This window comes from Cibotium barometz, chromosome 27 (assembly GCF_041138505.1).
Source record: "Cibotium barometz isolate CiBa-2024 chromosome 27, ASM4113850v1, whole genome shotgun sequence".
Classification (NCBI taxonomy): domain Eukaryota; kingdom Viridiplantae; phylum Streptophyta; class Polypodiopsida; order Cyatheales; family Cibotiaceae; genus Cibotium; species Cibotium barometz.
Window position 1 is genome coordinate 48,677,085 of NC_141072.1, and position 14,283 is coordinate 48,691,367.

Here is a 14,283-nt window from a genome sequence, read left to right on the forward strand (position 1 = left end):
AATGACATTATTTCCACACTTGGTAATGCAACCAAGTCCCATGTATCATTGCGTAACAAGGCATCCATTTCTTTGTCCATTGCTTTCTCCCATACATGCTTTCCAATAGCTTCTCCAAAACATGATGGTTCCACATGCTTCACCATTGATGTCATGTATGTATAATGCATTGCATACCCATCATATGTCAATCTCTCTAGTGGATACCTTATCCTTTGTGACCTTCTCAAAACCTATGAATCACTTTGTACACCCTGCACTCTACCATGTGGAGGAACGTATCTCTCTTGCCTTACGCCTAGAGTATTTAAGGCTAGGATGTCAAGTTCTTTATCTAGACTTTCCGCCACTAGATGACTCGTAACTTATCATTGCCAATTCCTTCAACCTTCTTTTTGCCTTTGTTAACACTTCCACTTGTGCTCACAGTACCCTGTCTCAACCTTCCTGACCATGGACTTACATTATCCCTTCCACTAGATGTTTCACTTGGCCCAAACAATAAAGTAGAACTCTCTTTTGGTAAGTTCACATGCACATCTTCATCTATGTCATCAACCATAACATCATCTTTGTTTTTGTACCAACTTGCCAACTCATCAAACACCACATCTCTAGAAATAAGCACATGTAAGCCTTTATGTCTTGTGCATAACCAATGAATATGCACTTCTCAGCCTTTGGGTCCAACTTTCTTCTCTTCTCATTTGGCACATGCACATAGGCAATACATCCAAAAACTTTAAGATACCCAATGTCTGGCCTAAAACCTATCATCATCATCTTAGGAGTACTCTTATGTATGGTAGCGTGTCTTATTCAAGATGTACACTGTTGTAGCACATGTTTATGCCCAATAATACAAAGGCATACTCTTCTCATTCATCAATGCTCTTACTAATTTACCTATCACTCGATTCTTTCTCTCAGCAATTCCATTTTGTTGAGGAGTATACCTGTATGTAGGCTATCGTCTAATACCATGATCTCTCAAGAATGCATCAAATGCATGTGAGATGTACTCACCACCACCATTTGTCCCTCAAACATTTAATTCAATGACCATATTTATTTTTCACAAGTGCTTTGAATTCTTTGAACTTTCCCAATGCTTCACTCTTCTCTTTCAAAAAATAAATCCATATCATCCTACTAAAATCATCAATAAATGTGATGTCATACCTACTCCCATTTATTTATTAGGTTTGAGTGGGACTCCAAATGTCATTATGCACAACCTCAAGTGGTCTTCTACTCATTTAACTATACCTGGGAAATGGCAACCTTTCTTGTTTCCCAAATTAACATGACTCCCATCATATTTGAATCTTGGTAGACCACCAACAATGTCCTTTGTTTGCATAGATTTTAGCTTTTGTATATTTACATTACCAATCCTTTTGTGCAAAATATCAATGTCTAGCACTATCCCACAACTATGAGAAAACATCACTGACTTCAATTCAGGAATGCTTACATCTAACTTGAACAATCTCCCTTCCTTTTGACCTTTGGCAATCAATTTGTAGCCATTCTTAAATTCCTCAATAAAACATCCATGCTCATTAAATCTCATTTGTAATCTTTGTTCCACCATTTGTCCAACAGATGCCAAAGTCTTTAGAATAGATGGCACATACAAAACCTCAAACATAATTTTGACTCTGCCATCATACATCCTCAACAACGGCACACTACAAATATATGTAATAGGATACTAAGTATCATCACCTATAACAACATAACCCTGATTTTATGTAGGCATCATGTTATCAAACCACTCACCACCATGTCGTGTCATGTGGTTTGATGCACCTGAATCCATATACCATGTTTCATCACTCTCTTTACGAGATGTCATAGTATCCATCACATGTTTCATAGCAAAAAAATGATCTATATGTTCTTCATTGCTAGATGATGTATAATTTTCATGTTATCATGCATATTCCATTGTTGTGGTTGCCAATGACCTCTACCAAGAGATCCAAATCTTCCTCTAGCATGAGGGTAAAAACCTCTACCACCACGTGCGCCAAATTATGGATGTGAATCCTATTATTGTGGTGGCCTATCATGCCAACCATGTCCACCAATACGTCCTCCCGAACTAGATCTCCCTCTCCCTCTAGCACCTCTATGAGTGTAGAATGCATGGTCCCTTGCATGCCCATTGGTACTAGATGAAGTACCTAAATGAAGTTTCATCTCCTCCGCAATAAGCAAAGAGACCAACTCATCAAAATCTAAGGAGTCTCCACCTCTAATCCTAATAGAGGTCCTTGCCCAAACCATTCAATGTAATGGCAACCAAATCATCATCTTCCATAGGGGCACCAATAGATGCAAGTGCATCTGCACATCCTTTAATCTCCTGCACATAGTCATTGATGCTCCTATTGTTTCGAGTCACACTATGTATCTTTTGCATTAACTGCATCTTCTTTGGTTGAGTAGTTGTATCATACAACTTCACCAATGTATCCCGTGCATCTTTGGGGGATTATCTGTATCCTGAATATGGCATAACATCCCATTTGTCACATAAATCAAGAAATAACACAGCACTTTGAATGCCCTCTATGTCCAATTCCTATGTGTCATAAGCTAAGCACGTGTTGCATTCATTGTTTGGAACCCTTGGCTCGGTCTCCTCACCTATGACCAAATTATGAAGTCCTTTACCTTTCAAAAAGTTTGTCATGCGATATTTCCAAATCCAGAAATTGTTTCTATCAAGCTTTTCCCCAACAATCTTGTCTAGAGCGTCACTCATCTTGCTATGCACAATGTTCACTTAGGATTGCAAACAATAAACTTAAACACTCATATATACATATGCTTGATAATATAACCAATGTTGTCCACACATCTTGCTATGCACAATGTTCACTTAGTATTGCAAACAATAAACTCAAACACTCATATATACATATGCTTGATAACCAATGTTGTCCACACATTCCACAATTTTTATGGTGACAGAATCCGGGACTTAAAACCATTGCTCGCATAAGCTGAAAAATCACTTGGCTCCGCTCACAAATTTTCAGAAACACATCCAAAACAGTCCTCCACTTTTCAGAACACTCCAATGTACTCCCATGAGCTCAACCTTTATGCTTTATATCCATTTGTTCACATACACCCACTATCCGATGTAAACAATCCAATATAGCTTGCAATACCACAATACCGATCTCAATAATGTGCCAAATCACCGAGAAATGATCCAATCAAGTGTATACCATCTGCCTTTACATCCATACATCCTCATGTCGCATATAAGTATCATTTGAGGTCACCAAGTGTCAAATACATGCCAAAAATAGCTCTCTGTTTTGGTCAAAAACCTGTAAACATTCAAATATTGACACTAATCTGCTTGCAATTTATTCAAATATTGACACTAATCTGCTTGCAATTTATTCAAATCACATCCAAATCTGAGGCCCAAGCAATCATTGGCTTTGTATCAAGTTGCTCTAGCCACCTATAGGCTCAATTGCACTAATTTTGACCAAATGAGTAAGTATAAAGTGCCTCTATTTTGCTAATCACAATTAATAGCCCTATTAATCTTAATTAATCCAGCTTGTTTTGCATCAATACATCTAACTGAGTGCTTCTGGGTTTCATCCAAAGGTGTATACTTGCTTAGCAATCAATTACTAAGCGTTTTGTGCATTTTATATCTCTGTTTGAGCTCTGTTTTGAATTTCCAAGTCCCTCATGATTTCTGCATTGATTTTTAGCTTGCCACCAAATGCTATTACTTCTTCAATAATGTTGGGTTGAGCTTGGGTAATGATTAGGGTGTGATACATATGCCTTAGCTACATAGAATCAACATTTACAAGTTTCATACATTATGAGCTTCCATAGCCTCCATGTTGCCTGTAAATCTATCTTGCTTGCTTAAAAGTTGTCTCAATAGCTTGTCAATGCATCTCTTCTCTTGTCCAATCAAAAATACATCAAATACATCAATCCCACAATGCCATACATGCACACAAGCTTTTTGAAAAAACTATTTTTAACTTGCTTTGGGCAGCCCACTGTTTGCTCAAACTTTGTTAAATCACCTGCAATTTGTTCAAGGGTGTTAAGCTATTCTTACCCAATAGGCCAAGCTCTCAGATCTGTTGATTTGGTGTGCTTCATAGCTTCTCTTTTCTCCAAAGCTTCAATGAAAGCTCCAAAAACAAGAATTTTCCCTCTTGCTTACTCATTCAAGAAACCCTAATGAGAGCTACACAGGCTCTGATACCATGAAAAGAGAATAGAGGGGAACACAAGAGACACGCTGTTAGGTATTTTTTGGTAATATTTTCTTGGCATGTGTACACACTCATGCATGGCATTTACAAATAAAGGGTGTCCATCTCCAAGGGCTAAAGGGGGTATAAGGCCACATGTGAACGGATCTAACAAAAATATGCAATGTGTACAGTTAGTTATTGGTTTACCTTGATAAATGGGAAATGGAAGGGGTGTGAGATGAGAATCAGTTTCACAAGGCAGGTTTTAGCACTATCATATGTGGACAAGGTTGTTGACAAATAATGTGAGCATGCAGAGCACTATTTTTTTAAAAGCTGGACAGGGACCCGTTAGAGGAGGTCAGCTACAGTACTGGTCCTTGGCATTTCATGGGAAACAAAGGTATGTGTGGTGCAAAGTCTTCCTTGAATGAAAGAGTCACCTTGGGATTTAATACAAGGGTTGCTAAAAATAGAAGGTGGCTTTGGATTGCTTCAAAAGATTCTTCAACTTGCCTCAATTTTCAAAGGAGCGCCGCGTGGAGGTGGGGGTGAGCTCTCTGGCAACCTGACATCCTTGGAGTATTATAAATAATATAATGTTTCTTTTTTTTGGGTTGAACGGGCAGCGCAGCCATATGAGTATAAGAGGAGGAGGGGAGCGAAGCCAGAGAGAAGAAAAAAAGAGAACTCGCAGCTCTAATGCTCTTAGCATAGCGAGTGTGTGTAGGAGAGCTTGTGCTCTAATGCTCTCAATGAGCTGCACAGCCCATGTGTTTAGATGAGGAGAAAGCGTAGCTGTAGTGTTCAGAGAGTGTGTGGGAGAGCTGCGAAGCTGTAGTATAAAGTGTGTGTGGGAAAGCTGCGTATTCTGAGGCTCTCAGAGAGCTGCGCAGCAAGTGTGATAGGTAGAGCTCATTGCTCTAATACTCTAAGAGAAGGTGCGCAGCCCATATGTATAAGTGAGATGGGAGAGCTCGCATCTCTAAAGCTCTTAGAGAGCTGCGCAGTACATGTGCGCAGCCCATGTATGTAGAGAGGAGAAAACATAGCCTTGTGTAGTTTTTCAGAGTTGTGTGGGAGAGCTCGCCATTCTAAGACTCTCAGGGAGCTGCGCAGCCAGTGTGTATAAGAGAAGGGGAGAAGTGCAGCCATTATGTGTGAGAAGGCGCAGTCTTCAAGGTGTGAGAGTCGTATGTTTTTTTCCTTGTGTGTAAGAAGCTGCTCTCTATGTTTGAGAGAGAAAGGAGATGAGCTCGTTTTCTTTGAAGAGAAGTACCCTCAGAACAGTCCATGGCACTCCAGTTTGGGAGGGGAGGAGAAGCTGCAACGCCACTTGTATGAATGAAGAGAAGGTGCCACGCATAAAGAATGCGGCTCTCTGTCATGATGACAGCCCATGCAATGTAAGTGACGGCTGGCCAGTTTTTTTGTTCTCTTTTTTGTGAAATAACTCATATATATATGAGGAATCACCAATTTGTGGCTTTGGAAAACCCATGTATATGATAACCAGCTCTCTGATTTTGTGGAAAGCTCATGTGTATGAGAACGACAGCCCTCTGGTTTTGCTTGAGAGAATATGTATGTATGGTGGTACGCTTCTTCAACAGACAGAGTGAAGACCATAAAGTGATTGTGCCTCTCCTAGTCACACACTGCTTGCCAGGTTGGGAGAATTGAAGTTCCTTACTGATGTTGTCTTTTCTTGGGAAACTGAAGTTTTGCAGAAAGCTCATACTTGATGGAATGTAACCTTGTTTATGTCAAGTGGTTCTCTCACCATTTCTCTGTGGTGATCATTTTGCTTATGGCTGTGAGCCTATTTCATAATAAGGGTGCACCCCTATATGCATTTGTATCAATTGAGTAAAGGGTGGCAGATGTTGATGTGCCCATCTCCCCTTGCGTGTCTTGATCAAATGTATGTAGGCTCCCTCCAGTTACTTAGAAAATTGAATGAGGGTAGAGACAAGGTTTCATGCTTAAGATGTTAAATGTTGTGTCAGCTCACTGAGTAGTTGACTGGTGCCCCTTTTTCTTGATGTTGGTGTGTACTCCGAACTGTGGAAAGGCATTGCTATAGAGGTGTTCCGTGTCTCTCCGCCTCCCTTCACAGTTTTTGGTGCCCCCACTGAGGAGCATTCCAAGAACCTTCAGTTTACAAGACTGAAAACATGTGCATGTGATTAATCTCAGTGAATGACTGCTGTGCCAGGACAGTTGTGTGACAGATGCCTTCTAAATCTGTGCTATATTAGCTTGGTTTGACAGCCAATTGAAATATGGTTTAAGGCTGAAATTCTTGGGATTGGTGCCGTTTCACAGTTGATGCGTTGCCTAAAAATTCTGGAAGAATTGGGAAATTAGCCAGTTGTGCCTCTTGGGAGTTGGATGGCCACTCTCAATGGATAATCACAATGGACCTCAATTTACTCCTTTCCATTTTACCCAAAGAATTCATATAAATGTTCATGTGGACAGAAAAATTTTCTTTCAACAGCGTATGGCATATATGTTTGGGCCAGAAAGACTGAGGGAAATATTGGAGTCTCCTTTGCCTGTGGGTGGTAATTCCGATGATTAACTATGCAAATTCGTTTGATGTGCATGTGTTCATCCTCTTCTAAACCTGAAGTGTTTTGAAGTTTTTCTCTGAGAATTGAGTTAGTAGAGGATTTTGTTTTTGCATCTGTGTCAAAAGGGTTTTTTTTATCATAGATTGGGTAGCAATGGCTTTCCCTTATCCAGAGTTTGCAAATCTGTTTGAAGGGTGATGCACGGAGCTGGTGTAAGGGTTATGAGGAGGAGTTGCAGAGGGCTGATCCACCTATGCCATTGACATGGAATAATGTCCGACAGGCTTTAACAGCACAGTTTGTGAAGGTGAAAGATCCAGACAAAGTTTGGCATGAAATACAGGAATTGAGACAAAGAAAAGCGGAGCCCATTGATGATTACATCAAGAAGTTTTCCATATTATGGGAGAGCTTGTGTCAAGCCTTGCAGCCACAAGTGCCCCCACCAGATATGATGAAGAAGGACCGATTCTTGGTTGGCCTCAAGGAAAACCTACGTTGGAGGGTAGAACTGAAGAAGCCAAGAACATACGAGGATGCATTGGAGGTGGCAAGGAACAAAGAGTGGAAGTTGAATAGATTAACTCAATTGGGAGTGAGCTCACTACCTATGGTGTCAGAGATGAAGCAAATGGATTCAATGCAAAGTCGGGTTCCAGAGGAGGTTCATCCGGCAGATGCGGTTTCAGTAGCTACCCAAGTTGTGCCAGCAATGGTTACTACTGCAGCACAAGATGATGAACTGAGGCAGGACTTGAGGCAAGTGGTTGACTTGATGAAGAATCTCAGCCTAAATATGTTAGGTAATGTGGGAAATAATCGAGGTCATGTGAGACTTGCAAATCAGCCAGGAGGTGAAGGACAACCAAAGAATGGTTTTGGTGGACAGAACAACGGCAGGGGTTGGAGGCAGTTGCCCACATGCTACAACTGTGGAGAGCTTGGCCACATCAGCCCACAATGTGATAAACCACCAAGAATGGGTGGAGCTATGTATCCATTGCCTGCACAGTTGCCGAACCGGTCAAATGACTATGGCATTGAGATTAAGGGTGAGGCAGGACCTAGTGGACTGACCAAGGAGGACAAGGGAAAGACAAAAGTGTTAAGTGTGGTCACCTTAGAGAAGGCAGCAATGTTAGAAGATACATTAGTAATGCCTATTGGGAAGAGAACTACAGAGGATAAAGAAGGAAGAAATGAAGCAGGTCCTCCCAGTAGGAAGAAAGGGAAGAGTCATGAGGGTGAAGATGTGAAAGCTAAAAGGAAAAGGAGAGCTCGCCGAAAATTTCACGTCTCAGATTTTCCACTAGATTTTCCACTAGGGGAAGGGCAGGATAGCTACGACTTGAAACAGGACCTGAGCAGTAGGAAGGCAGACGTGACCTTTGGACAACTAGTGGAAATGATACCGAAGCTAAGGCGCCAATGGAAGAAACTAGTCAGCCCGTTGGGGAAGGAACCCAACAGAGGGTCAGTGAGAGTGTTGGCCATTGATGAGTCTTCAGACATTTGTCCCATAGTGGATGTTTGGCACAAGAGGAAGAATCTTGGGCAGGGATGCGTGGATGGTGGTGCACAAATTTGTGTAATCACTCAAACATGTGTAGAAAAGATGGGCCTAACAGTAGAAGGAGTTTCAGGATTCCGCATATACGACTGGCAAACCATCAAAAGATCAAGTGTCTAGGGGTAGTGAAGAGCTTGGAAATCGAAGCCTATGCAGTCAAAACGGTAGTAGATTTTCATGTAATGCCAGTAGGATTAGGGGCTTATCCTATCATCCTTGGAAGACCATGGCTACGCACAGTGCGGGCCGTTCAAGATTGGAGACACGGTACAATCAGCTTATATGGGGAGACAGGGGGCAAAAGATTATTTGACATGAGTAGCAGGAAGCCACTAGATGAAGATTATGAAGAAGGGGAAAATTCAAGTGGTGAAGAGTCTTCCACTGTGTCAGATGGGGACAGTGGCACCACCACTAGTAGTGAGGGAGAGGTAAATGTGGCATTTCTGATGGTGGACAGGATCTTTGAACGGACCAGCATAGTCGCATCCATGAAGGGGATTGAAGATGAGTCTAAGGGCCCATATGAGGTGATTGAAGAGCTAATGCAACCCCAGGTGAAGCCGCACGAGAAACACGAATTGATGGCCAGGATGATTAGCACAGATCTCTCAGTCGTGGAGAAGGAGAAGTATTTAAAGATGTTGTCAACATATCCAGAATTATTCATCACATCTTATGAAGAAGTTCGGGGCTTCAAAGGGGAAGATTTGCACATAGAGCTAAAGGAAGGAGCCAAGCCAGTACGTCAAAGATTAAGGAGAATGGGTCCAGAACAGATGAAGGCTTTGCGAGAAGAGGTGGACAAACTACTAAAGGCTGGTTTTATATGCCCTGTGGAGACAACAGAGTGGGTGAGCCCAATCGTGGTCACCCAATCGTGGTCACTCCAAAAAAGGACGGAAAATGGAGGGTTTGTGTGGATTTCAAACCTTTGAATGCAGCCACAAAGAAGGATCCATACCCACTACCCTTCATTGATCAAATCCTGGATTCAGTGGCGGGTCATGAAAGATACAGTGTGTGTGATGGGTTTTCAGGCTATTTCCAGTTGAAGATTGCTCCAGAGGATCAGAAGAAAACTACTTTCATTACGCCATGGGGCTGCTTTTGCTATATAGTACTACCATTTGGGCTAACAAATGGTCCAGCTCACTATCAAAAGAGAGCAAATTGGGCGCTTCTGCCATTCATTGGAAAATGTGTATAGGATTTCATTGATGATTTTTGTGTCTATAGCACACGAATGGATCACTGTGAAAAGCTGGAAATGGTGCTGGAACGATATAATGATTGTGGTGGCCAACTCAATCCCAAGAAGTGCTTCTTTGCAAAACCAAGGGTAAAATTGTTGGGTCATATGGTGTCAGAAAATGGCATTGAGGCCGATCCAGACAAGGTCAAAGCAATCATGCTTCTTCCTTCTCCAGAGTCTACAAAACAGTTGGCAACATTCATTCAGAAGGTAAAGTACATGGCAAGATTCATTTCATTGTCCTCACAGCTTTTATATCCATTACAACAGGTGGCAAAGCACGATCCCTTGCAATGGGATGACAAGTGTGAAGAGGAGTTTCGAAGAGTCAAAGAAGTCTTAGTAGGGGAGATGACAGCGGTGCAGGCTCCAAATTGGAAACAGGTTTTTTATGTGAATCCTTCAGTAGGAGAGGATGCTATTGGTGCTATGTTGCTGCAAAAAGGGAAGGGGAGCCAATATATGCACCCCGTCTATTGTGCTAGTAGGGTAAAGTCAGTAGAGCAGAGAGGGGATTGTCAGAAATAGAGTTGGTAATGGTAAGTGTGGTGTTTGCTTGCCGACGGTTTCGCCAATATCTTTTGACAAAGCCATTTGTATTCCTAACTAGTTACACATTCTTGCCTCAGCTCATCAATGGTGTAAACATGTCTAAGGCAGTGAAAAAGTGGGTGATTGAACTGCAGGAGTTTGAGTTCTCTTTCTTGGTGGAAGAAAGCAACAGAGCTACTTTGGCAGACTTGTTAACTTATAAGGAAAACCCTCTGCTTGTCAAAGAGGAAAGTGTTAGAAAGGTAGAAAATGTGGCAGAAGTAAGCAATGCTCATGTTTTGTTCTTTGATGGTTCATACAGGAAGAGCCATGATGCAGCTTTTGGTGGTATAGCTCTTTATGACTAGCAAGGTAAGCTGATTTGTAAAAAGGGATTCAAAGTTGATGCTCATACTAACAATGAAGCAGAGTATTCTACATTGGAAGCAGGGCTAAACATTTGCATTAAGCATGGTGTAAAGAGACTATGCATAAGAGGTGATTCTCTACTGGTGGTAAAGCAAATACTAGGAGTATGGAAGAGCAAAAACCCTGCATTGAGGAACAAGTGTTTCAAGATCAAGAGCTTGTTGAAGGAGTTTGAAGCATGGGGCATTCGGCATGTGGAGCGTTCTCTTAATACAGAAGCACATGAAGCAGCACAGGGAATGATTGGCGAGCTATATGTGTTAAAAGCAGATCTGCCACTTTATCGGGGTCGTGAAAGTCTGACACTGGAAGAAGAGTTTTTGTTGACAGGAGTCATTCCCAAGTACATTGAGAAGGCAAAGAAATATGGGTTTGTACACGCAGAGCTTGCAAATACAAGCTCATTGGTGACACCTTATACATGCAAGGGGCTGACTTGGTGTTAAGGCGTGTACCATGGAAGGAAGAGCTGTACAGAGTGCTTGAGGAGAATCATGAAGGAGCATGCGGTGGCCACTTTGCATTTAAAATCACATTGCACAAAATCTTACAGGAGGGTTACATATGGCCAAGTATACAAAAAGATGTGCATCACTGGTGTAGCTCATGCAAAAGGTGCCAGGCATTTGGGAAACGAGTTTTAAAACCAGAGTTGCGCAAGATAATTTTGGCCTTTGACATTTTTGAGAAGTGGGAAATTGATGCAGTAGGACCCTTACCCATTACCAGCAGGGGGAAGAGTTATATTTTGACAGCTGTGGATTATCTTTCCAGGTGGGCAGAACCTAGAGCAGTGAAGCAAATTACTGCAAGAGATGTTGCAAAGTTTGTTTATGAAGACATCTGCTGTAAATTTGGGGTGCCCTTGGAGCTTCTTTCTGATCAAGGGCCTGGTTTTAGAGCTGACTTGCTAGAATACTTGTGTGCCAAAATGTGGATTAAGCATAATTTTACTACTCCTTATTACCCGCAGTGCAACGGTTTGAATGAAAGATTCAATGGTGAACTTGTACACATTCTTGCAAAGGTGACAGAACATCAGGGCAAGAATTGGGATCTGGAGCTGTTCAGTGCTTTATGGGCTTATCGTACATCGGTGAAGACAAGCACAGGTTTTACACCTTTTCACTTAGTGTATGGCAAAGAAGCTTTGTTACCTGTGGAAGTTGAGTTGCCTGCAAAGTCAATATTAGGTAATTTGGAAAAAATCTCACATTTTGGGAATCAATTACTCCATATAGTTTTGGACATATCTTAAACATACTAACTCCAAATTTGTCGGAGATCATAGATTTAGATTCTTCAAGATCTTTCCGATGATATGTCACATGAGGGGCTTTTGACAAACTTTTGGACAAGTTCACCATGCTCCCATTTTTCAAATGGGAATGGGATTTTTCCCAAATTATCTAATATGGTATTTGCAGTTAAAATGTTAGAAAAGCTGCTAGGGCCTTCTAGCAACACATTTAAAGAGAGACTCTTACAGTTGCAAGAGGTTCAGCTGGACAGGATGAGTGCCTTGGAACATTATGAGAAGATGCAAAATAGGGCATTGACAAAGATAAATGAGAAGATTAAGAAGAAGGGTATTGAGGAAGGTGATTTGGTGCTACGCTATAATAGTAAGCTGGATAAAACCTTTCAAAAGAAGTTCCAAGTGAAATGGGAGGGGCCCTTCAGAGTGATGAATTGCTTTGCTAATGGCACATATCAATTGGCTGACCTTGATGGGACCCCACATGTATCAAGGGTGAATGGTTTGCGTCTCAAGCTATATCATGCACGACTGATGATGGTAGACAAGGATGAAAGAATTGAAGTAGTGAAAAACAGTGTCTTTGAGAACATGGCAATATCAGATGCATTGAGTCTCACGACACTGTTTTCTGCTGACCATGAATGATTTAGCAGGCTAGGGGATGGGCAAACTATGTTAGGTATTTTTTGGTAATATTTTCTTGGCATGTGTACACACTCATGCATGGCATTTACAAATAAAGGGTGTCCATCTCCAAGGGCTAAAGGGGGTATAAGGCCACATGTGAACGGATCTAACAAAAATATGCAATGTGTACAGTTAGTTATTGGTTTACCTTGATAAATGGGAAATGGAAGGGGTGTGAGATGAGAATCAGTTTCACAAGGCAGGTTTTAGCACTATCATATGTGGACAAGGTTGTTGACAAATAATGTGAGCATGCAGAGCACTATTTTTTTAAAAGTTGGACAGGGACCCGTTAGAGGAGGTCAGCTACAGTACCGGTCCTTGGCATTTCATGGGAAACAAAGGTATGTGTGGTGCAAAGTCTTCCTTGAATGAAAGAGTCACCTTGGGATTTAATACAAGGCTTGCTAAAAATAGAAGGTGGCTTTGGATTGCTTCAAAAGATTCTTCAACTTGCCTCAATTTTCAAAGGAGCGCCGCGTGGAGGTGGGGGTGAGCTCTCTGGCGACCTGACATCCTTGGAGTATTATAAATAATATAATGTTTCTTTTTTTTGGGTTGAACAGGCAGCGCAGCCATATGAGTATAAGAGGAGGAGGGGAGCGAAGCCAGAGAGAAGAAAAAAAGAGAACTCGCAGCTCTAATGCTCTTAGCATAGCGAGTGTGTGTAGGAGAGCTTGTGCTCTAATGCTCTCAATGAGCTGCGCAGCCCATGTGTGTAGATGAGGAGAAAGCGTAGCTGTAGTGTTCAGAGAGTGTGTGGGAGAGCTGCGAAGCTGTAGTATAAAGTGTGTGTGGGAAAGTTGCGTATTCTGAGGCTCTCAGAGAGCTGCGCAGCAAGTGTGATAGGTAGAGCTCATTGCTCTAATACTCTAAGAGAAGGTGCGCAGCCCATATGTATAAGTGAGATGGGAGAGCTCACATCTCTAAAGCTCTTAGAGAGCTGCACAGTACATGTGCGCAGCCCATGTATGTAGAGAGGAGAAAACGTAGCCTTGTGTAGTTTTCAGAGTTGTGTGGGAGAGCTCGCCATTCTAAGACTCTCAGGGAGCTGCGCAGCCAGTGTGTATAAGAGAAGGGGAGAAGTGCAGCCATTATGTGAGAAGGCGTAGTCTTCAAGGTGTGAGAGCCGTATGTTTTTTTCCTTGTGTGTAAGAAGCTGCTCTCTGTGTTTGAGAGAGAAAGGAGATGAGCTCGTTTTCTTTGAAGAGAAGTACCCTCAGAACAGCCCACGGCACTCCAGTTTGGGAGGGGAGGAGAAGCTGCAACGCCACTTGTATGAATGAAGAGAAGGTGCCACGCATAAAGAATGCGGCTCTCTGTCATGATGACAGCCCATGCAATGTAAGTGACGGCTGGCCAGTTTTTTTGTTCTCTTTTTTGTGAAATAACTCATATATATATGAGGAATCACCAATTTGTGGCTTTGGAAAACCCATGTATATGATAACCAGCTCTCTGATTTTGTGGAAAGCTCATGTGTATGAGAACGACAGCCCTCTGGTTTTGCTTGAGAGAATATGTATGTATGGTGGTACGCTTCTTCAACAGACAGAGTGAAGACCATAAAGTGATTGTGCCTCTCCTAGTCACACACTGCTTGCCAGGTTGGGAGAATTGAAGTTCCTTACTGATGTTGTCTTTTCTTGGGAAACTGAAGTTTTGCAGAAAGCTCATACTTGATGGAATGTAACCTTGTTTATGTCAAG